At 40.9% G+C, this 24,609-nt stretch overlaps 1 protein-coding gene across 2 annotated transcripts in view; it reads left to right on the top strand.

The window, feature by feature from the left end:
• The window catches only part of ARHGAP24 (Rho GTPase activating protein 24), a 183,116-nt gene that overhangs the window by 76,748 nt on the left and 81,759 nt on the right, over window positions 1–24,609 (top strand). Inside the window, exon 1 of one of the 2 annotated variants that reach the window (XM_036382897.2) lies at window positions 19,546–19,621. The exons of the other annotated variant lie outside the window; for it this stretch is intronic. The gene's annotated coding sequence lies outside the window, so the exon portion shown is untranslated. Of the gene's footprint in view, window positions 1–19,545; window positions 19,622–24,609 lie in introns of those variants that run through there. 2 annotated transcript variants of the gene reach the window in all.

Here is a 24,609-nt window from a genome sequence, read left to right as displayed (position 1 = left end):
ACAGAAATGATGGGGAATGGGAATAGTTAGGGATATGTTTTGGCACCATTCAGGTAACTGTAATTTTGCTTTCCTGGAATCATATGCATAATTACCTTACAGTTTTTGAGATATCATTAAAGTGGGAATGTAACTTGAAAGTAATACGGAATGTAGATGCTCAACTATAATGCAATTCAAGAAATGGATTACCTGTCAAATACTTTATTTTCTGCATACTGAAATGTGAACATTTATCATCTTTTTTTTTTTTACATCTATGCTGCCTTGTGATTAAATAAAGGCATCAAAGAATGTCTGAAATAATTCTCCTTTAAATAAATAAAATCTGTTGTGATTATGGAGAATGGTGCACCATACAGTGAGTACCCAATTATATCAGTCAGTAGTTCTTCCTGGAAAGTGGCAAGAGCCTGGCATTCTACTTTGGAAAGTTGTCATTATGATAGGAGTTGGGCCCATGGACAAGCATGTATTTCGTTCAGAGAGATTCCTGTCTATCTCTAGAGGCAGCCTCTATGAGCTGAAGAGTAGTATTTTTCCACAAAAGATTGCAAATTTATTTGGTTCCTTATTATTAATCCTTGCGAACTTGTGTGATACCCAACCTGCCTGTATTGAAAATGCTGTAATTGCAGTCTTAACTCGAAGTGCATATTTGTGATTCTCATTTAAAAGCTGTGTCAAAGGTGAATTAGACTCCAGTGTGCTAAAACCAATTTAAAGAATCCCCAAAGGCTTTTCATGTGGCAGACTTTTTAAAGCCACGTCAATTTGCAGAGAAGTGGGCTTTCTTAAACGAGGTGCTGTAATAGGTGTGTACATATATATAATTTTGGTTTTAGTACAGCTTTGTCCGCATGTGCAGATGATGGGAGAAGAAAAACGTGGAAGTCACATCCCACTTGAAAGAGCTTTTGATCTTGTGGGACTCCTACACACTTCAGTGATAAAACCACAGTTCAGATAGGTTTGGCAGAGAGTCAGCACTGGAGCTGGGATAACTGAGATTTATATTCTCAGAGTACCAGTAGGTTCTGTTGGATCTGCAGCTGTTTTTAATGCATCAGCTCTCTTTTAATTCCATGACGTGTGACACCCCCTCACACCATGCTGGCCCATGGTTGAGTCCTCCTGTCTGAAATGCAGGCAGTAATGCATAATACTTTTCCTAAGGTGTTCTGTGTTTTTTTTCTCTACAGTAGTGCTACCGAGTTATGTGAACTTGACCTTAAAATTGTAATTGGTCACCATACCTATTCCTTGATTTTTAAATTTTTTTTATTATTCTTTGTTTTAATATCTGTATTATTACTATATTCTAAAGCAGATGATTCATACAATTCAGAGTTGGCCCTACTGACAGCAGAATTTGTCATCGCTGTAACAGTAATGTGAAAATTTATTTTTGTGAAGGGATGGGGAGATCAATATAATGTGAAGTGTGTGGCAGTTCTTTAAGTGATCACTTCACTAATTTATGTACTTAAGTGATTAATCTTGGCCAGCTCTTACACAAACCAAAGTTTAAATCCAAGCTGGATTTTTTCTGCACCTGAGGCAGTGATGTATGACCTCTCTGTGCTCCACAGCAGTGTTTTGTTCTGCTGTGTGGCAGAGAACCCCTCTCCTGCTGAACAGACCTACTGAATAGTTTTTCTGTGGTTAAAATTAATCTCAGTACTCACAGATCAGCTTCTCTAATTTCATTTACTATTTCTACTGAGGTGGATGACAAAGCAGTGCATAAAGACCTCTCAGATCTAAGGACCTTTCAGGCAGACTGATGGTGCCCTGACGTGGTGCCAGCCCATGAGCTGAGAGCACCCTTGTTTTGCTGCTGCTTCCAGTTTCCTTCAGATTTCCTATCCGGTACCAGCAAGCAGTGGTATTGTCACCAGGCCTTTGGCTGTTCCTGTACTTTTTCCAGTTCTCTCTTTGTCTTGCTAAGGGAAAGAATTGCAATCCCCTTTTCATGCCTGATGAGTCTTTGCTTCCTCTCTCCTACATCTTCCTGCCTTAGAGCTAGCTGAGGTTTTGCCCTCACTGTGTTCTCTGAGAGTTGTCAATGCCAGTCCTGTCCTGGTCACTCCATGCCCCAGCTACCACCCTGCTCTGAGTAACCAAAGCATTTATGTGGTCTTGCAAAAAATGTTGCTTCTGAAAATCTCATAATGAGGCTTATGGGCAGGACTGAAAGGAGTGTTATCCCACTTTTGTCATGAAGGGCCAGTTATGGTTCAGTCAGCATGAACAAAGTCTAATACCACTAAGAGTCCACTGGTTTTCAGGGAGACATTAAAATCAAGGAAATTTTATGATCCATGCAGCCATGAAGTTAATAAAGTTAATGTTTCATTTTTATGGGCTGTGCTGTACCAGGATGGGTAGTGCATGGCAGTGCTGCCCTCTGCAGCCTCCTGTTCTTTGGCCACTGCCATCCTGGGGAGCTGTTTTAGGGCAGCTCTGCCCTGGGTAAGGCTGGAAAGCTTCCCACCCTCAGCAAGGGCTTCTTAATGCTGGCTCCTGCTGTCACCCTGCTGATGTGCTGTACCCACCAGTGAGCCTCTCCTGGTGCTGCTAGGCAAGCTGGACTTGTCAGGTTTCTGTGGGATGCTCTGAGCCTTAGCTCATTTAATGATGCTCCTCCCAATTATCAGTGCAGACGTCTGGTGAGTAGGTACGTATCCTCACACAGAGTCACAGCTGTGTGTTGGTCCCTGTTCTTCTTTATCTGAAAGTTTGTGCATTTTGTGCCTGTCACCAGTTCTGGCAACCCCTGGCAAGAAGACTTCATGCTTTATAGGTGGCATATTTTTGTAGAGTGCACTTCTTTACTTGAAAAGTTTTGAACATGTTTTGGAACATGGATGCTGTGTCCCTAGTGCTGCTTGTTCATTTTTCTGGACTTTGCACTAGGATGATGTTTTGAAGAAGAAGGGGGGATTTCTGTGTGTTTTTCACAGCTTTAATTTTGAGTGTGACGAAGATGAGTAGTTAAATCTGTTGAAATAGCTTTAAAAGAGCCAAACAACATTTTCCTGCTCTACTTTTGTTTCTGTGTTGAATAATCAAGTCCATTCAATTCATTCTGTGTCTCATGTGAGCAAAGAATATGGTATTCTGTCACCAGGTACACTTGGTCACATCATCTGTGTTTGCTGGTGTACGTAGTTGCAGTGATCACTTAATGTGCCTCATTCAGCTACAGATGCTCTTCTAAATGTGAAAGTTTTGTGTTTAGTCTTAGTTACAGTGTCTACGTGAAGTCATCCTTCATTTTTTTTATTGTGAGTAAGAAGAGAGTTTGGCCTTGGTGTGATTAATTTAAACTTATCCCAGCAACATAATCAACTTCCTAATAAATTATGTGAAGTCCCACAGTTGTCCGTATGATGACTTGGAATAACTGAGCCAAGCCTTGACTTTCAGGCTGGAGAATTCAGTTTTAATCCATCCATCATGTCCTCACTGCATCTTTCTCAGCAGAAAAGCATTCAGTGTTTCTTGACTTTATTATTCTTGTTCTTTCTTGTGTGACTATTTTATGTCCAGAAATGAAACATGAGCAAGAATAATCTTTTCGGGAAGCCAGTAGGGAAGCTCCAGAGATGTATTAAATTTAGTAAATGGAAATGATAACTCACAAAGCTTGCAGAACCAAAGTGGGATGCTGACTACAATTTTGGTATTGACTTTATTCTTCTGTACTCTCAGTTGTGAGTACAGCTGACAGAGAGAGAAAAACATGTCTTTTGGTAGATAAATAAAACCATGATGCTGTGTGCTGGAAAGACAGGAAGCATTGATTCCATATATTATGAGCTGTGTCAAAGTAATGTGTCTCAGCTGTGCCAGCATTTTACCAAGGTGAATCATCCCATTCAAAAGTCACCATTCAGTATGAAGTAGTCAAAAAAATTGGAGAGTTTTTCCTTAAAATGTTGTATCAGGTCCTGTAAGTGAAACTAGCAAGAAAGCAAAGGCAGTGAAGGTTCAATAGAATTTTTCACTAGTATAATCTCAAAGCTGGCAAGTTATAAAAGGCAGCAGGTGGTTGCATACTTGGATAGACTGTTTTCCCTCTCTCTTGACAGGCATATATCTGTCTTTAATTAATATATGCATTACAAGAAGAGAAAATAAATATGTAAACAGTTTCTTCAATTTGGACTGAAATTACAGCTTATTTTGAAATTTGAAAACCTACTGATTTATGCAAGCATAAAGCTTTCATATATAAATATAAGTTAGTTTCAGTGGGCTGCTCACTTTCTGCTCACTTGATTTATATAAAAGGCTTTCAAATTGCATTTTCTGGTACTGTAGCACCTGCACTCCTAAATGCTCTCTATGCTATTTTATAGCTGAAAATAATAGCTTAATGATACTGTGCTAATGACACTGTAGGTGTCTTGTTGTCCAGGGTTGCTTGAAAATGGGAGAGTATTTGAAGCAGTACGTGAGCTGCTGTAACGATTTGGTGAGAAGAGCAACTAGGGTTTAAAAAAAGCTCAGTCTGGCTGCTAGGCTGAATTTCAAGAGGTGTTGGCAGACAACAGCTATAAAGCCCAATTCGTCTCTATGTACAAGAAAAAAATAAATCAAGGTAATCAGAAAAAACTCACCTTCTGGAAGGTGCTGGTAGTTCAGCCCCATAGCAGATGGAAGTAGTTGGATGGAACGTAAGTACAAGAATTAAAAAGCATACTAAGAACAAAAGTTCAGAATCAGATAGTATTAAAGTGTATTCTTTAAAATCAGGCACTTAGATGCCATAAGCTGCTAAATTAATGAAAGCTATTTTTTTATATTTGTGCATGTGTTTATGTGCTGAAGATATTTTGCACTGTGAACAGTAGTCAATGGAAAATTATGTTTGGTCTTTGCATTATGTTTTCATAAATTTTGGTTATCCCTCACATCCTGTTTGGATAAAATGGAATTGTCTGTACCTCTCTAAGGATCAGTTCTCTTCTTGTCCTTGATGGCTCTCAGTGATTTGAAAAAGAGCATTGGAGATGTGGTGTTAGAAAAGCTCACCCTGAGGTACAATAACTTCAGATTTTTTTTCCATCTGCAAAATGTCCTGAGAAGCAGTGTGGATTTGTTCTCCTTGTGTTGCTGCTCAACAGACTGGCTTCTGAAATTGCTCTCAGCCTCAGTAGGCAGCTCTCTCCCCTCTTCTCTGCTTTCAGGATGTCTGCAGGAGAGCACAGAAACGTCCAAACTGTAACATAAATACTGCTTCATAATTGCCATAGAACTCTGGGCTAATGACCAGCAATGGGAATGGAACCTACACTGGCTTATGCTGAAACGGAGTGCCAAAAACAACCTTACCTTTACTTTTTACATCTCTGTCTCAGGATTTTCTACATCTAGGTCTCTCTAGGAGAATCCTGGGGAATATGCTTCCTCCAGCCATGTCAAAGCAGGCAGTTCTGCTAAGTATCTCCAGAAGCAAGGTCCCTGAGAAGTGCCAAGTTTTTTGGGCTTGTGGTCCTCTGCCCAGCTGTAACACATCTTAATTCTGGAGCTGGCAGTGGCCTGCTCCCTTGAGCTAGTCCTGGTGTGGGGCAGGCTGGCAAGCCAAGATGCCGTGGTGTCACAGCAATCATATGCCGTCTAGAGAGTAAATCTGGAATGGTGTTTTTGATTGGATAAGGAATACCATTCTCAGTCCTGAAACATGGTTTATATTACCATATTCTTTCTGTTAGTGCTAGGAAGAAGTTAGTATCTTGCACAGAATTGTGTATATACAAGAGTGGTGCTGCACACTGCAGCCACCGGATTCCTGTGACTGTGACCATGTGGGTGTAGATTCTTTACCTAGGATATACTTAGGGTGTCCAACCATTTTAGAAAATTCTTTCTTGAATATCTGTGTACCAAAGTTTGAATAATAAAAATTTTTCTACCTTGTATTGATATATTTCAAAATTATATTTCAAAACTAGTGTTTGTTGAAGGGGGTGATTCACTCTTCTTTTCAAAGAGAAGTTTACCCTCACAGTTACTGAAGGTTGCTGAATGTTATTAAGTGTTTGTTGTGACACTTGACCTTAATGTCTGTGTAGCTCTGTGAATACTGGAAGTCTGGTCCCAAATGGCCTTTGGGCACCTCAGAAATTGTTTTGATTTTTGTTCTTTTCCCATTCCACTATGCAACATATAACTATTCAATGGTTAGGGTAAATTTTTCAGATGCTATACTACGCTAACAAGTATTTAACCCATATGATGTAAGGAAAAGAAACATAATTCTTAAATGGAGGAATTTCATAATCTTTTGGAAATGTTTTACAAGAGACTTCTTGTAGACTTGGTTTTGTTATAATGTTTTAACGTTCTGGCTACTGATGCTGCTTCAGGAAAACTGGAGAATGCCAGGCCTGTCTCTGACTGACCCCACTGCACAGACAAGTAACAGAAAATCCAAAGCAGAAAGGCTGACATGGGGTGGGAGAGTTTCCCTCCAGATACCCAGCCTGGGGAGTGAGGAGAGCGTGCAGCTCCATGTATGCAGGCATGGACTTGTCAGAGGATCTGGGGCTGCCCCTTCCCTGTGCACTCTGAGGGACGGTCCTGGATCTGTCTTTGGCAGGGTGGATGGGATTGAAATCTACTTCAAACATACTACAAAAGATTGATTTAAAATAAGCAGAGTAGATGGTGGAGCTGGAGGGAAAATGACACCTCTCTGGGGGTGCTGGGATCAGGTTTCAGCCTCGTGTGCCCCAGCTCGGCTGGAGTTCTTATTCTCTGACATATTTGCAATATAAATAAAGCTATGTGTTTAAAAAAAGTGTGTACTATAGTGCCCAGCACTGTTTAAGTTTTAAAAGCAGATTTACAGAGCAAACTAAAATAGTTCTTCTTGCTGCTTCTTCTGTGGTGTCTCTTAAATCTTCTTTTTTACATTGAAACACACCACATTAAAAAAATAATCCCAAGTGCAATTGGAATCAGTCCCAGTTTACAAGGTTGGAATGTTCAGCAAACTGGTTAAGTTATGCCAAATTCTTTCAAAGACAGTGGGATTTAGGCTTGAGTTCTTGAGCAAACTAGGTTAACTGTAGATACAGGTTTTGGTTGGTTTTTTCTTTTTCCCTTCTGTGGAGGTTTAGGTTGAATATGAGGAAAAGGCTCACCCAGAGGGCACTGGAACAGGCTCCCCAGGGAAGTGGGAACAGCTTCAAGCCTGCCTAGAGCTCATGATGAATTTGGACAAGGCTCTCAGGCACAGGAGTTGGACTTAATGATTTTTGTGAGTCCCTTCCAACTTAGAATATTCTGTGATTTTATGCCCTGAAATTGGTTGTCTCCTGCTTCAGATTGCAGAGGGATGGAGACAGAACTTGAATGAACACAAAGGCCGTGCTGTGGCTATTTCTGGTCTTTGAACCACTTCTCTTTTCATGTAGTTTTGTAGTAAGTGGACAGATTTATCAGGGCTTTTGCTGGAAAGTCTGTATTTATGATCTGAGAAGCTGCAGATGTGTTGGTCTGTGCTGCTACACCTCATCTATTAAATACATGAAAACGTTTGGCAAAATTGACTTCTCAGTGTAGATGAATCTGTTTTTATCAGTACTGCAAAGATTCTTATTATTATCCAGAAAGGAAAATTTGCACCAAATCAGAATCCTGTCACCAAGTTGTTTTGTGGTTTAGCATCTTGCAAGAGAGTATTTGGCCTTCTTGTTCTTATGTTTAGCTGCCAGTATCTCAATATTTACTTAAGAGACAATACTATAAATAAAACATGCGGTTTCATTAATGCTGAGGGACAACTTAGTTGTCAACACAAAATGCTTCTGTGTCGATCCTACTTGTGACTGGCTTACTGATTCCAGTAATAATTTGCCCAAATACTCCAAAAATCTTTTAGTCTCTTTTTTTTGGGATCAATTGGAAATGACCTCTGTCTGGAAAACCACCACTTAGAGTTTTGCAGCATTACATCTGACTCCTGATCCCAGTGGCAAAGTTCCCAGCAACTAAGTATAAACAAGAAGCAGCCCAATTATGACAGGATATTATGGAAAATACTATAATACATTGAAATGGGAAAGAGGATTTTAGGTTGAAAACTACCTAAGTATCACATCTTAATTTCACTGTAACAGCAATGTTTAAACATCCCCTCTCCTCCATTTCCCCATATGAATGTTCTGGGGGGTAAAAGCATTGCAAGGACTTGAGTAACAGCATGTGGTCAGGAAGTCTGTTCCAGATTTCCAGATTGCATCCAAAAGTTTTATATGTAATAAGATACACCACAGCTCTGAGAGTATGTTCTTACATGGAAAATCAAACAATAACATTGGAAGCTGGTCTGTTGTTCTTTGTGTAGCTTATTGCATTATAGAACTCCATGGAAGAAGAAACCCACACAGCCATGCCCTCTCTGTGATGTTCCTAACCTATAATTTATTATAATTAAAAAAGAAAAAAAGAGTACTCTGTTGAGTCACCTGTGAAATGTGTTGATCTTTAAATAAGAAAAACAGGATTTTACTTTTGCTTTAGAGACTTTCTCTGGAATTGACTTAGAACAAGGTTTGCAAAGATCATGTCCTGTTTCAGCAATAAACACAATTTTAATAATGAAAGCATCTATGGGGTATGTTTATATTCAGCAGAAGGGATGTGTATATATAAATAGAAGGATGTATACTTGGTATTGTTTATTTATATATGTAATGATATGTTTAAAAACACTTTGTCCTTTTTGAGGTCAGAATTTATGCCTACTATAGATAAAATCCATCCACAGGGGTGATTGTTTTCAGAAACTTCAAACAAGCAGTGCAACATCACAACTCTTCCACTCCTCCTGTCCTCCATGCAGGCATCCTCTTGGGAAGCTCTTTTGCCTTTAATGAATACCTGACAATTCAGTGTTGTACATAATGTAAGATTTATAGTGTTAGATTTATTCTTAAAAAGGATTTTTTCCCCCTAAAAGATGAACTTTTGCATACTTGTCATTACATAGAAAAACACATTTTAAAATGAGCAAGTGTGGCATCATCTTTAAAAGCTTTTGTCAGTTATAGAAATGCCCTTCAAAGACTGAGTGTTGCTGTTCTTTAACTTTTTTTCTTGTACCTAGAATTTGACAAGATTCTGGCATTGGAAGAATTTTATTTTGGGGGTTTGGTGGTGGTGAGGAAGGGTGATTGCATGTTTTCCCTTGATATTGCAGAATTTTGGGGGGGCTAATAAGGAAATACAGATATTTTTGTCCAGTCCTCTATCTAACCAGCCACATATTTGACAGTGTTGTGCATATTATGAAATCATATCAGTATGTCCCATGAGGCTCAGCCAAAGATGAACTTTGTGTTCCTTTAATGGCAGGAAGCAGAAGAAAAAGGAAAAGGGCATTCATGTACTAATGCTTCCCATTCTGAGCTGACTCTATTTTTTTTTCCCTCCCAGATGATTTAGTAGTGTAGCCACTTAATGGCCTCAAATAGCAGTAAAATAAACAGCTGCTTTCAGTACTTTCTAGCTAATGCAGCCTATCAGCTCAACGAGTCATGGCAGAGCCATTATATTCACTTCATTACTGATGGAGTGACTGGGAGACTGCAGGCAAAGGTGTTTCCAGGAATGGCAGGCAGCTTAACATCAACCTGATGTCTCAAAAGTCCTGCATGCTTTTCAGTGGATTTGTTTTAGGAATCAGAGGGAAGAAAATCTGGGAGTATGCCTAGCTTCTGAGAAGTGTTGGCAGTAAATTATGATACCACCCTAAGTTTGTACAGTACTCTTAGGATCTTGGTTATCTTTGGAAGCTGCTTTCTAGAGGGGCCAAGGGAAGAAGACACAATGAAGAAACTCTGAAGAAGACGCAGTTTCAGCTGGGGAAGTGTCTGGGTGAATAAGGTCTAAGTTAAAGGGAAGTCTTAAAGATCTTCCTGTTTCTCAATCTGCACTGCCTGGGAAACAGGACTGCACAACGTTTGGGAAAAAAAGTGGTAAAGAAATCTCTAGCAGATGTATATGCTTTTGTTCTCAGACCTCATGAATGTTGGAGCCAACACTTAGTTGGTGAAATATGCATCCTGGAAGCATGCATTTGGACCTTGAAGTGACTGCTGTTGGATACTAAATGAATAAAACATGTGGTTCAATACAATGGTTGCTCTCTGCAGTCCCACAAACAGGGAGGCCGTGCTCTTGCTGACATCCAGCAGGAACTGGGAGCACTGCAGCTCATGGAGCTGCCTTCTGACTGTCATCTATCAGTGTCCCCTGCTCCCAGGGCCATCTCTTTGTCTTGGACCTTCTTCCTCTTGCTCCTAATTTCTGCTGGGAACATCAGTGTAGCCAAACCATCCCTGCTAGTGACTGGGATGCTCAGCTCTTCTCACGTACTCTGTGGGATTGCTGTGAATCTCATTTAAATAGTTTTTGTGCTGTTGCTGAAATTTACTGTCAAGCAGCTACCCACTTCTGCAGCCCTTGTGGATCTTCTTGTGTTCTTAATATTTCCTGGTTTTCCTGCTTTGGAGACTGTCCCCCTTCCCTTAGCTCACTTGTGTTGGCCCTTCTGCAGCTGTGTTGGGAGCACATGTCCCATTTCAGATTGCACAGGCTGATAGAAAGCAAAAGCCAAGCACATTTCTCCTTCAGGAATCGATGTTTGCTGGAGTGAAATAGTAAGAAAAAATGCTACTGCTTTTTTCCCCTCCTCTCCTCCTACTTCATGTGGCCATCCTATTCCAAATGCTGCTTGCACCTTGTTGTTCCTTGCTTGTTAATGGTTGTGGATGTAGTGTGACACATTTATCTTGGGGGTTGGAACGTGCTTGGGAGCCATGAGAGCGACATTTATTAATTTAAAGTCTCTAAAATGAAGAAGAAAGTGGTGGATTGAAAGGAATTCTAAACCCAGGAAGTAAAAGTTGTGCTGGTTTGAGTTCCAATTGTTAGGAAGCCCCCAGAGTTCATAAACAGAGGGACAGTGGTGTTGCTGCTGGCATGTGAAAGAGTGGGTCTGGAGGCTGCATCCAGCCTGGATGGTTATTCACTTGGTGCACTGTAGAAATGGCTTGACCTTCTAAATAATTATTAGCCCTCTTACTTAGACATACAAAAATGTGTGACAGCAATGGAAAAAAACTTCACCTCCAATATAGTCTTTATAGCATAATAGCTATTAGGCCATTATCTGATTTTTGGGTCCTTGCAACTGTGTCTGCCTCTTATTTCTCCCAAGGAGACATTTTTTTTCTGGGAGTAGGAATGTAGCCTAAAGATGTAGCATGGGAGAATATATTTTTCTTCAGTGCCACGTAAATGTTAGGTTGATCTCTTCCAAGAGAAATGTTTCTTGACAAATGGAAGTAGTAACACTCCAGCACGGGAGGTTTTCCTAAGGGAGTTCAGGTTTAGGAAAAGATACTTTGATTTCTAAGAGAGAAAATTTGTATCTGCAAACTGTGGTCCCAGATGGACCCTTACATTCCCCAAAGCTGATATTTCTGAAGGCCATTGCAAGGTTTTACATTAACTCAGAAAGTAAATAAAAGAGAAATTCATCTAGTATCACTTGGTGGAAAGTTAATTCCTTTTAAGTTTATGGTCTTTTGACTGTGAGCCAACTTGCATTCATGGGGTATTTGATATACCTGCAGATAACAGTTTCGTGCTGCAGTCAGAAACTTGAATGTTTGCATGACTGGTATTGCAGACACATGGGCAAAACAAGGCTTAGCTCATCAATTTTTTATTGATAAGTAAAAGCATACGAGTAAAAGCTTTTATGTGGTATAGATAATCCCAGTTTATGCTGCATTATTAAGACAGTAAATGGAAATGGGATTTTATAATTTCATTTATTAATACATTTTTTCTTTTGAGAACTAAAATTTGAGTTATTTTATCTTACCATGTTTACTAATTCTATTCAGTGAAAGACTCAGAGGGAAAATAAGGCAGCTGCCTTTCCATATCTGGAATTGGTCTTGGAAGCCATTAAGATTTGTATATGAACCTGCATCCAGTTTTAAAGATTATTCCATGGAGTGTTGTGCATGCCATGAAGTGTGTTATCAACACCACTGAGGTACTTGTTGGAGCTATGTGGTATTTGTCACACATGAAGGAACAGGCCCTCCCAGTATGTGAAATTGTGAGTTCTCCGTGCAGCTTTGGCAGGGCAGCTGCTGTGTGCCCACACTTTGAGAAGGGAGCTGTGCTTTCTCTGTCAGTACTTAAAAACTCAGTTCTATTAAACCTGAAGGTCATTGGGTGTCCCCAGACTAAGGCAGGGATAAATTGGAAAATAAAAGCATTTTTTCTGTCTGTGAGTCATAACCTTTTTTGCTGCCTAGTAGCAGTGGTATATGCAGTGGCCAGCTAAGCCTGTTGTAAGGCTGGAATTAAAGGGTATGATCCCTAAGGATTTTCCCTGCTAGTAGCACGCATGGAACAAGCCCTTCCTTTCTGGCACAATGCTTTCCTTCAGCCTGGTTGCATGTGAAGCACGAGCTGTGCCCCAGGATACTGGGATGTGAGCTGTGTGGAGTCCTTAAGATTTGTGTGCCATGCATAGGGAAGCCTTAGCACCAGTCAGGGCATTAGGTACTCTGAACAATAAAGGATTTGCCATAAGGTGTGGAAGAGAGGAAAACACAATGTAAGCTGGGATTTTCCAGTCTGCTGAGCCTTGTTCTTCCAGACTCACATAATAAAAGAGCTAAAAGTATCTATTGAAGGGTTTAATAAAGATTTATTAAATAAGAGAGAAATAGCCTTCAGACACTTATTCACTGCCTTTTCCCCTTCCTGAGCTGACTTTAAGGCACTGTTATAAATAGCTGAGTGCACAACCAAGCAGTGGCTTGAAGAGGCTCCACACTGGGCTCAAAACTGTAAGCACAGGTAATTTTAAGGCTGGAATTATGAAATGTAGCAGGTTTCTGCAGAGGGCAAGAAGGTTTGGGCTCTGGGTGCAACTATTTGTGCTCTGGGTGCTATTTCTGACTACTGACATCTTAGCTACTGATAGACTGCATACAGCACAGGAGGCTGAAATCATCCTTCTGGCAGCATGTCCCAGGGCAAGGTATGTTCTTGGGAATGCTTCAGGATTGTGATCTTTATGCTTATGTTTTTATGCATCTGTGTTAGGGATACATAGATGTGGTGTTTGCCTAAGTCTTTCCTACATGGGAAGCCTGCATGCTGTTAAGGCCAGAAACCCCTGAGCAGACAGACACAGGATACTGCAGGCACCAAATGGAGACTGAAAGACAATTAGAACAGAGTTAATAAATCTGATGGAAAAGTCTTGTAGAGGAGGGTCAGCATGGAATGGGCACTTCTTCCCAGAAGAAGCAAGGAAATTGCAAAAGCCAGGAAAAGCCCACTCTTGTAATTGGAAGCCCAGGACCTAAAACTTGGGAAGTAATGTAGCTTGCTGGAGAACTAAGAATCAACACAGAGCAAGCCAAGGTGGGAGACTGAATTATCTATAAAACTGCCAGCATGAAATGGTTTACTTTCCACTTCCAAAAATGTAATAAGCATATTGAAAATACAATTTTTCTTCTATTCTTGAAGCATCAGTGACTGAAACAGTACCAGTTAAAATTCTCTGTAACGGGAAGATAATACTGCTTTGGGTCTGCTATTTCAATTAGTTGAACTTATTCTGTTTAAGAAAACAGTGAAGCCAGGAAGGTTGGGAAATAAATGGTAACACAGGCTACCCTTAGTTCCTGTTTAGAGAAATAGTTTCTCCTTTAGGCTATTAAAATGTCTCCAGAGTATAAGCTGTGCATTTCATGTCTGAAAAGATTGGCAGTTAATAACTTGAATTTAAGAGAGGCAGAGATAAAACTGTCCATCTGTGCTGATAGTGTTGTGTCTTCTGATTTGTGTTCACAGCTCATGTTTCCTGTGGTGTGGGAGGACAGAAGTAGTTCGTACACATTTCTAAAGACAACAAAATATGCACACACTGGAATCCAAAAGATTATTAAAATATCACAATTTGCTCCTTACCATAACTAATCAGCCCAATCTGCTGCATTTCTGAATCCCTCATTGATGGAGTTCTTCTAATACTGTTTTTAGTAAAAATGCTGAAATTGTGAGTAAAAATGACGTATTTTGCTACTGTACATTTTATAAAGTCAAGTCAAGGCCACAAAAAATGAAGTACTGAATTTCTCTGGAAGACTGATGGAGATTTTACAAAAATATTTTCATAATGCCTGTTACCCTTTTTCTGCTACTGCTCTCACTGGAGAAGGAAAGGATTTGAAACTGTTGTTTTATTTGTCTTCTGTTACTTTGCCCACTGTAACCAAAGAAATTCTGCTGGTCTGCATTTCCTGGATGAGACATTAAGAAAAATAGTGCCTTATCTGTTGTTTCTGAAAAGTTTGGATGAGAAAATACTGATTTACACATCTTGATGCCTGTGCTTGAGATAGAAGTTGAAAGGGGACATAGTTTGTTTTTTCAAGTTACAGACCACTTTCATTTGTCATTTGCCATTAATTTTTTTTTCCCCACAATTTTTTTCCCACTCTTTTATTTTCTATTTAGTATGGCCAAATATTTTAGCAACCTGGAGTTGCCTAACCCTGGAAGATGCCAGTTGTCTGAGACTTGATTCTCTTCCCTCTATTGAAACTGTTTGTGAATGATGTTGAAAAGGCCTGGAAGATGTGCTGACATCCACTGGCATTACTTTGGAAAACTTAAAATTATTCTGAGCCTACAGTGTTCTTGTTATGCCACCTGGTGCAAGGCAGACATGAAGAGATGCAATTTAATGAAATGGTTCTGTGAAAAGGTCACAAGATCAGTGTGCACTTCTGCTGCATCCTGGAGTAGCAGGAAGAAAACCTGGAGCACTGCTAGATAGAAATAAATTCTAAAAATCTATAGTAGTTTTAGGAATCAGAAATAGTATGGCATTATACAGCAAAAAGTAGCAGAAATGTGGGTAATTTAGTGTGTCACTACATTTTTTAAGGTCAGATGGTCTCTTGAATTCTTCTGCATTAATTCTCTGTGGGCAGTGCACTGAGAGTTCTCATTGCTTTTTGAAATTGGATTAATACCACTGAAGGCTGTTGCCTACCCAGGCTGCTGACATGAACTGTACACCAACATTTAGATGGAAATTCCTGCCTTTCCTCCCGTGCTAAGGGATTTCAACTAGTCATTGTTGCTTTAAAAATATTTATTCAATATTACAACCCAAAAAATCTCCTAGAGACTTGTGCTTCCTAATGGGAATGCATAAGCAGCCTGGCTGGTGCTGTCTGGGTGAGCACAGGCTGGACTCTGCACGGGCATTATTTGTTGTGCTGGAGTTTCTGTGGGGCTCTGCACTTCTCACTTGGCTTGGCAGCTGTTGTCTGCATGAACAAATCCATCTCCCCTTTCCCAGACCACATCCTACTGGCATCCTGACCACAGGAAGCTAACAAAAGGAAACATTATACAGAATGCCTCTTTTTCAGGATGCTCTGAGAGTTAGGGATTTTACACAAACTCCAGATTTATATCTGGAATTCTTCTTCTAGTAGAGAGCCTTATGCCCAGATTTCTGACAAGGAATGCTGGCCTGGTGGACAGGGTGGGCAAGCAGCCCAGCAGGAATCAGCTGGGCATTCTGGGGCCGGGGAGGCCAGCTGTGCTATCAGCAGGTGAGGGAAGGGTGCCTGCTCCAGTCTGGGCTCTCCAGTACAAGGAAGATCCTGATGTGCTCAAGTGTCAGGGAGATGCTGGAGCAGTGACAGGAGAGGAGAAGCTGAGGGAGCTGCCTCTTTTCAGCTCTGAGGAGATGAAAGGGACATATGCTAGAGGAGAGGGTACAGAGGAAGAAGGGAAGAGATACAGAAATAAGCTTCCCCACCCTGTTCCTAGGTGAGCATTTGAGTACTGTTGACTGCTTTTAGAGCAGATTTTTGATACCATGGGTAGTAAACCAAAAATTTTGCTGCACAGGGATAAGGCAAAGGAGATGCACACTATTATTTTGTACCAATATAATTGCTTGATGTTTATTTTGATCCCACCAAAACAGCTTGAATCCCACAGCATCGCACCAGCTCCTTCCTCCTTTCTGCTCTGACTTACCCTTTCTTCAGAAGGGAGCTAATTCCCATCTGCATTCAGGGGGACAGCCTGCTCAGGTGGCTTCAGTGCTTCCAGGGATTCTTCTGGATTTGTGCCCTGCCCCAGCTGGGGCTAGCCAGCAACAGGCATCCATATGGGAGGAATTTATATTGTCTGAGGGGCCTGAACACTGAAGTACTGTAAATGGTGTTTTCACACAGTGCAGCTAATTCCCACAGTTTCCATTGCTTTAGGCTGTTGCTTCTGATGAAAAACAAACAGCATAGTCTGGGAGCTGAGGAATGCAGTCTGCAGCTCAGTCAGCACGAGGCCTGGCCTCTGCTGGGCTGGACAAATGGAGCTGCGCAGGGATCTGTGTGATGCCTGGACAAATCAGGGGTGTCCAGGCACAGCACTCAGTGCTCCTCAGTGCCAGGGCCACAGTTCTTAGAGACCCCTGGAGCTTTATGGACTCAGCAGGGTAATTCAGGGCTGGATGCTTCACCCTGTCAACAAATGGAAGGGATTCCTTGAAGGCACAGCAGCTTCTGCTGTACAGTAGAGCAGTTTTCCAGTCAGGAGCAAGTAAATAGAAATCCTCACTAGTGCAGAGTCTCTGCTGAGTTTCCTAATGATTGTAGGGTAGAGGCAGTTTTTGGGGGTACACTGGGCAAGCACAGTAAATGTACCATGTAGCTTTATTATGTTAGGATGACTGTGGATGTCATAATGATGCTGCTTCTCCTTTGTCCTACTGCCTGCCTTTTGCTCAGGCCTTCCTGCTCCTCTCTCAGTTCTTGGTCTGTCCTACTGTTGTTGAGTTCCCCTTGCAATTTGCATGCTGCGTTTTCTCTTGAGGTGAAATGTGGGATTAAAAAACCAGTCTGGTTTGGACACTACTTAATACTTCTTCTAGTGTGCAAGACACATGGTTCTCAATGCTGATATTGGTGATCAGCACATATTTATCGCACCAATTAATAATTCTCTACTTCTTGCACAGGACAAACTCAGCCTTTTTTGGAGGCTCCCCATGCACAGCAAAATACCTTGCTTTGTGTAGTATCTAGGAATATTTCCTTGGCTAGTTCTGGAAGAAATATGGAATTGCCCTCTAAAATGCATTCTGTCTAACCACCATGCTGTGGTTTAACATGAAAACTAATTGAATAATCTTTTCCATGAGCTGCTGTTGGACATCAGCCAAGTCATTTTCACAGTATCCATCCACCTGTTGGGAGGAATTAACAGTGGGTTTGGGGTTTTTTTTGAGGAAACCCTTTCATGTTTTACTTAGATGCAAAAATAACTCTGCACACAAAGAGCTTGTTGCCAGTGCTGCAAGGATTCATGCTTTTCCTTCTTCCCTGTGAAAACGTAGAGATAATAAAATGAAACTTTAAAAGAGCAAATTGTATTATCAGTGGAACTTCAGACAGTGCACATCTGCCTTTGGTTATTTGAGTGCTGGGAACTGCAGGTAAATCTGTGCCATGTAGAATATCACACAAGGACCAGACTTGGTCAGAAGTGAGTCACCAAGGTTCAGCTGTGTGTTCATGACCAGGATTGGCTGATACCCAGTCATTAAACGGCTTTTGGAGAATCACAGATGCCCAGAGGCCTGCAGCCTCTTCCTGACAAACTTGAATGTGTTTGCAGGCTTGCAGAAGGCTCCTTGCAGGAGAATGACACACACTTGTGTAGCTTATACAGCCTAAGCTGAAAATCGTGAGTCAGCCCTGGGCTGAGAAGGAAACCAGTTTCTGGGTAATGATGTGATGAATGTCTCTGAGCTGTCTGGGAATGCCACAGCCGACACTCCCCTTCACTCCCTCTGGGAAATGCCATAGCTGTGTGCATGCATGTCTGCCACAGAGGTCAGGGGAAAGGAGTGTGTGCAGTTTGGACTGGAGCTCCTCCCCTTTGCTGCATTTTGGGAAGAGAAGAGGGGATATTTTTGTCATACTGACCGGATCAGATGTGACAGCTCAGTGTTACCAGCAGTGCCTTGTGAATGTGACATGAGTTCCCAGCAGGACAGCACAGGCTTTTAAGACTAGGAATCCTTGGGGACAGAGTATTCAGTGCTCAGTATGTTTAGGAGTATTTCCCCTGTGATCTGTAACACTTCTTATTTTGGCCACTGTACTCGGAAATTTCATTTGAGGTCACAGAGGTTCCCAGGTGTTGTCTGCTTGGGATGGTTGAATTTCAAGGTGCAGATGCTACTGAACAATCTCTGTGTAGGGTTGGCCTCCTGTCCTCCTGCCCTTTTGTAGGTAAAAACAACAAAACCAAAAATACAGTTCTCTGGGATGGAAAGAGTTTGTGCTTTATAATGCTGCCTCTGTGTATGCATCTATACAATCTCATTTTAATTAAGATATTAATGTAAAAGGGAGTTTTGAAGAGGGGTAATGCCTTGCACATGTCCAGGAGGTTGAGTTGTTAATAATTACAGTTATGGAGTTGCTGTGCTAAGTTCCCTCTCAGGAAAAGATGGTCTTTGTTTCCACATCAGTGCTTTTTTTTTTTTCCCCCTCAGCAGCTGGCTGACCACCCTTGACACACCTGACTCGTGTACAGGGAAATTGGGGTGGGGCAGGGAGAAGTTGCAAAGCGCATGAATCTGTTTGTGATGGCATTACAGAACACGAGATTGAAAAGTCAGTCACCAAAAACCGGAGTGCCTCTTGTAGTGCATGCAATAAATGTAGTATTTTTCCCAAGTTAATGAAGATGCAGAGCAGGGACAGTGCTAGGCTCTCCCCTTTGGCCTGTCAGTTCCTAGAATTGCTTCAGCTCTGCAGTTGTCATAGATGCAGCCATGGCAGGCCATACTAAAGTGGCCCAAAAAAGGGCAAAGTTTTCCACTTGGAGGCACATTTTTTCCCATAAACCGTCAACCTTTAATCCTACTAACTCTAAACAAACCCTGACCTGGAAAAATCTTTTCAGTTGCTTTTTTTCCCCTTCAAGTGTGGGAAGAGAAGTCCCTTAACCTTTGCACAACCACATATTAATCTCATTTCCTACTCATCATGACCTAGTCATTTGGAAATTGCAACTACGCTTAATTTGATTTTTCTTTCTATATTTTTTATATTATGTTTTTGTTGTTTCCCTGGCTCTTGTTTTTTCGTTCAGTTCATTAAACTTCAGTCTCAAATACCAGCTGGAGGGCTCACAGCTTGTTGTCATTTCAGCTAATCAGACATTTGTAGATCACAAGGGGTTATTGCATATGCACGTGAAAACTAGGGCTCTCTCCTATTGTTCCTTCCCTTTCTTGGGAGACTGTGGCTGATCACTGTTTTTCTTTGTTGGCCCACCAGGATACACTTTTCTGAGAGCTTAGCATAACAATACTCTTTTTTTCCAGCTGATTCCAGAAGCTGTGCCATCCTCTGCTCCCTGCTGCTACTGTTGTCCTTGGGCAGTAGTTTGGAAGTTAGCACAGGCATTTCAGGATGCCAGAATGCACCTTATGTTTTGCTGTACTTTCAGTCAGCACGTAAAGTCCAACTGTTGTATCTCTTCACTTAATTGAATAATAAAAATGAAAAGATAGGGTTAAATTTGCTCAGAAGAAAGGACAGTATTTTGTACTGCTGTAAGAAATATTGTAAGTTGCAGTTAAGCTGTAATGACAATAGTTTTGAGTGATCAGTAGCTGCCACTACGTTTAATTTAAACCATTAACAGCAAATGCTCAGATCTCAAGAGATGTTGTAAGCTTCCTGTAGCATAAATATCCTGGGGAAAATCAGAAACTTAGGCTGATTTGAATTAAAAAGAAATAATTAACAAATTGAGTTATGGATTTTGATGGGCAGTTGACACAAGTATTGTTTTTAGGGACATACACCTCTCCAAAGAGGGAAGGAGGTGACTTTTTTTGCTCATGTATCTTCCACTTGCTGAAGGCTTCACAAAAGATTTTAATTTGAAGCCTAATATTAGTGTCATACCTTTAACTCCCTGATAGTGCATAGCATAACATCTTTTCCCATGCCTGTGTTTAATTGCTGCAAATCCAGCAGTTCCCATGACTTGTTACAAATTCTTTCCACTAAAATTGCTGAATCTTGGAATTCAAGCTATCAAAAATCGCATCTGTGAAAGTAATGAATCTTACATCAAATCCTGAGTGATTTGACATCACTTCCTTAACTGTTTTCCATGTTCTCCCTCCCATTGCAAGTTTACTTTTTTTTTTTGTTTTGGTAGAACTTTGCATTCCCATCTGGGAGCAATATTTTTTTTTTCCCCTGAAGGCCTTACTGCTTAGATTGGAAGGGTAGTGTCATATTAAACCCAGTTGCTGTTTTGTTACTTTGATTGCAGTAGAACAACACATTCAAAACTTTGCATGAACAAAATAATATCTCTATAGGCCTTTCAAAAGTCCCACAGGCATGGATTTCTTGTTACCAGCAGGTAGAACCCAAGTGTGCTGACAGCATGCTGTAAGGGAGCCGGCTGCCCCAAGCAAGCTTCAATGGCTAAATTGGAGGAAAAGCAAGTTTAAGTGACAGTAGAAATTGTGAACAGCAGTGGGTTTTTTTAATCATACCAGACATTATTTTTGATAGAAATAGTAGCTTTGCTGGGAGCTATTTTAATAATGCAGTAGCTGGCAATTGAGATTGTCTCTGCACGTTCACATTGCAGCACACATATGCACACACAGACACACACACATATATATATATATATACACACTGAAAATTCAGTAGCCTGCTGGCTCCCAAAGGAGTTGACTGCATAATCAGATCACTGTACAGCTGAGCAGTCTCTAAACCCCAAAGTTCAGCAGATGTCTTGCTCCTCCAGAGCATATGTACCAGAGAAAGGAAAAGTAGGAAAAGTGGCCTGACTTCTTTCAGTGGTGTGGGGATGTGCTTGTTCATTCTGAGAAGTAAAACAAGATGTCCCTGAGAGATTACTCTGTCCTGTATTGACTACTCTTCTTTTTTTTTACCTCCCTTAAAGTAAATGAGGTCAACTTGAGCTTTCTAAAACCCTTATTGGAAATCTTTTTCCCAGAGTTAAAGAAAGTGTTTGAATGAGTTTCCAATTAAGAAAAAAGGCTCTTGGTGATATAAATTAGTTAACACCCACTGAAATAGTAAAACCACAAACAAATGGAACATCAAGCCTTTGAATGTATTACATTTCCTTCCCTTGTCCAGCATAAAGCAGGTGAGAGATGAGATTCTTGGTAACTGTGGGGCTAGCCCAGCAGAGTTTTGAGGGAAGGTACAAGTGGCTTTTATAGCAATAGTTCTATGTTAGAAACCTTCCACAGGGCATTTGCATATTCCATACAAGATCAAAACAACACAATAATAATTCCAGTTCATTTTACTTACAGCTGCATTTGGGGAGAGCTGCATATGCTGTAGCATGTGCTTCCCTACACTCACATCTTCCTTGATGATCCCCAGTTATTATACATTATCAAAAAAATTGCTGCTCAGCTATTTCCCTGCAAGGGTAATTTCTCTGTTAACAGACTTTGATTCAGATGGTTGCCCCTAGATCAAAGCTGAGACAACATGGTGCACATCTACTTAGAATTATCTTTATTATTAAATTAGCAAACAAATAATAACTTAAGAATATTTTTGAAACAACAGGGAGCAAAGCTGGGTTCTTATTACCCAGTACCCATGGTACTCACCATGCCACTATACAAATGAATAGTTTCAGGTGATCCATCTGCCCTAAGTGCAAATAGATGCCACATTAAAATGGGGGAAGATTACATTTGTAATTGCTCACCATTTATCTTTTTCTTGAAACATTTATGGTTCATGAAACATTTATACCCCTTTATGCTAAGAAGCGAGTAGAAAATAAGTGATTGCACAGGGTGTTAGTTTTCTGAGGCAGAAGTGCACAGATGCATTCAGTAAACTTGAAGGAATAATTTACCCACTTTCTTAGAGAGATGTGGACATTTTAGCATTACCTCCTTTTCTCCTGCAGAGAGGTACTTCATCTTCTCTAAGAGCACAGCACAGTGGGATTTTGTTGTAAAATAGCTAAGAATAAGTGCTTAATAAAGAAGGAGTAAGTCCTGGTGAAATTATGCACAAACAGCCAGTCCCTAATTCAGTGGGGAACCTCCTTCATGTTCATTCTCTTTATGTTGGCCCTTAGGACATTACCTTTGAGCAGAGAAAAAAAAATACTGTGCTTATGAGGCACAGCTGAAGGATCCATGATTGCAGAGTAGGATGTGATTTGTGGATCCCCAGCACTGAATTGCTCCCTTGGGGTGGCAGAGCAGGGCTGGACCAGCCTTTTAGTCCTGCTTTTCTGCATTTTAATCCACCTGCCTGTACACAGCTCATCTCCAGGCTCCCTCATGATGAAACACTTTGCTGAGCTGAAAAGAAATCCCTTCTAGCTCCTGAACACATCCACTATGTGCTTCCTTGTATGAACTACTAGGTGATATCCTCTCTCCTGGTGCTGTAGGCATGGCAAACTCTTCCTGCTGAAGGGAAGGGAGGGTAGGGCCAAGCCAAGGCAGCTCTGATGGCAAGCAGGGTCTTAAAACCCAAGTCTGAGAGAACCTTCAAAAGGAGGCTGCTCACTTTGTAGTTATGTGTAAGTCATGCTGAAATAATGTCAAATAATTTGGCATTTGCTGGTTTCCAGCTATGTATGGTCCCAGAAGGGTGTAAAAGGAAAAAAAAATTGTACAGTAATTTCATAGATGAGTTTTGCAGGATCAGTAATGTTGAAAGGTGCTGAAGTTTCTTTTCAGGTTTTGATCCTTGAAAGGTGCTGAAGTTCCTTTTCCTTTTGATCCTTCTTTTTGCACCTTCCCTTGTGCTATAAAGCATAACTTCATATTTACAGCTTATGAATCACCTTAGCATGGACTCAGGTTGTTTTTTCAACCTCTCATTATCTTTTAATGTGCACTTAATAAAGTGAGCCACTTACTGACTAATTGCTCTAATTTGCATATTGATAAACTGAAGTGATGGTAACTGAGCTTGAAAAGCTCTGTGAGCAATTCCTGTGGAAGACAGGGAATATCTCTGTTAATGTTGCTTTCATAAACTGTAGTTGCTCTCATTATCTTGGAGCATCTTCGATTCAAAGGGCATTTGCTTAGAATCACAAAAAATGAGAAAACTTGCTTGCTCAGCCTGGACTGGTTTTTGTTCAGCGAGGCAGATCTCTGGTAAGAGAGGACTGTACTCCTGCATGCTGCCTCTGTTGACAGTGCTTGCTGTTTCTTTTGAAAGCCCTTTGCCCTTCTCCATTGTGTGGCTGACCCTGCAGCATTCCTGTGTGCCTCTGGCTCTTTGAGCAGTATTTTGAGATCAAACTGTTCACTCTGATGCATTGCATATTATAGCCTTTGGAAGTGTAACTTCCCTAACTGGAAAAGAAACTATTACCCCATCAAAATGTACTATTTTCTTACATAATTCAGATGACCTGCCCTATAAACAGAATCTGGGGTCACATTTGCTTTAAACAGCTGTGCCCTCCCTTTGACATTGCAGGCAATTACTTTGCCTTCAGTGGTAACTGGATTGCTTTTTGTAATGCAAGCATTTCAAAGTTTCATTAACGTGGTTCAGTGCCTGGGGCAAAGGCTTGCTGGCTCCTCTGCCCTCCCTTGTCCAGATGTGCTCTGCACAGGGCAGGTGGATCAACCATGGGCTGTGCCTCTAGTTGGATGCCAGCATGCACAGTGAGACTCTTCTGTGCATCCTCAGGTTTAACTTTGCCCTGGACACTCTTGATGCCACCAAAATGTGGATTATGATACAGGACTTCCCTTGTACAGGACTTCCTTGAGCAGTCAAGCCATTCTCCAAGTACATTTTTCCTGTCTTAACTCACAGCTGTGGTTTCTCAAGGGAATCCTGAACAGATAAGACAGAAGAAAATACGGAGGAAGGCCTATTTCAAATTAAGGCATGCTTTCCATCATTTAAAGGTTTTTCCCCTGAAATCTTAAAAAAGGCCTGTAATTATATGATATTTTCCCAAAGCAGATGACTTTAACCAAGAAACTTGGCTTATGCCTTCCTGTAGAGCAGCCAAAGGAGAGGTAATATTTACCAGATTTGACATGAGAGATCAGTAGGAATGTAAATAGAGTAGTCCTCCAAAAGACACTAAAGCCAGAGCAATCATCCTGCAGCTTTGACAAATTTGCTAACATCTGTTCTGGTGCCATTTCTGCTGTACAGACCTGCCATTAACCATGGAGATGAAAGGGCTTTAATTAAATGAGCAGATTGACATGTTAAACTTTGATAGCATTGTGCCATCTGGGTGGGTTATATTTGCAATTCTCTCTGCAGCTTCTTAGATTTAGGGTATATTTCAGCACTGCCCCAGTTATTTTTGGGAAGATACACTGACCCTGGAGCTCTGGGGTTCCTAAGGCAAGGTGTCAGGCTCTAAGTAAGTGTAACAGAGGTACATTGCAGCATCTCACTTCTGAGCTGCATAACTTTT

This window comes from Molothrus ater, chromosome 4, assembly GCF_012460135.2.
Source record: "Molothrus ater isolate BHLD 08-10-18 breed brown headed cowbird chromosome 4, BPBGC_Mater_1.1, whole genome shotgun sequence".
NCBI lineage: Eukaryota > Metazoa > Chordata > Aves > Passeriformes > Icteridae > Molothrus > Molothrus ater.
This window is presented reverse-complemented; position numbering and strand designations above follow the sequence as displayed.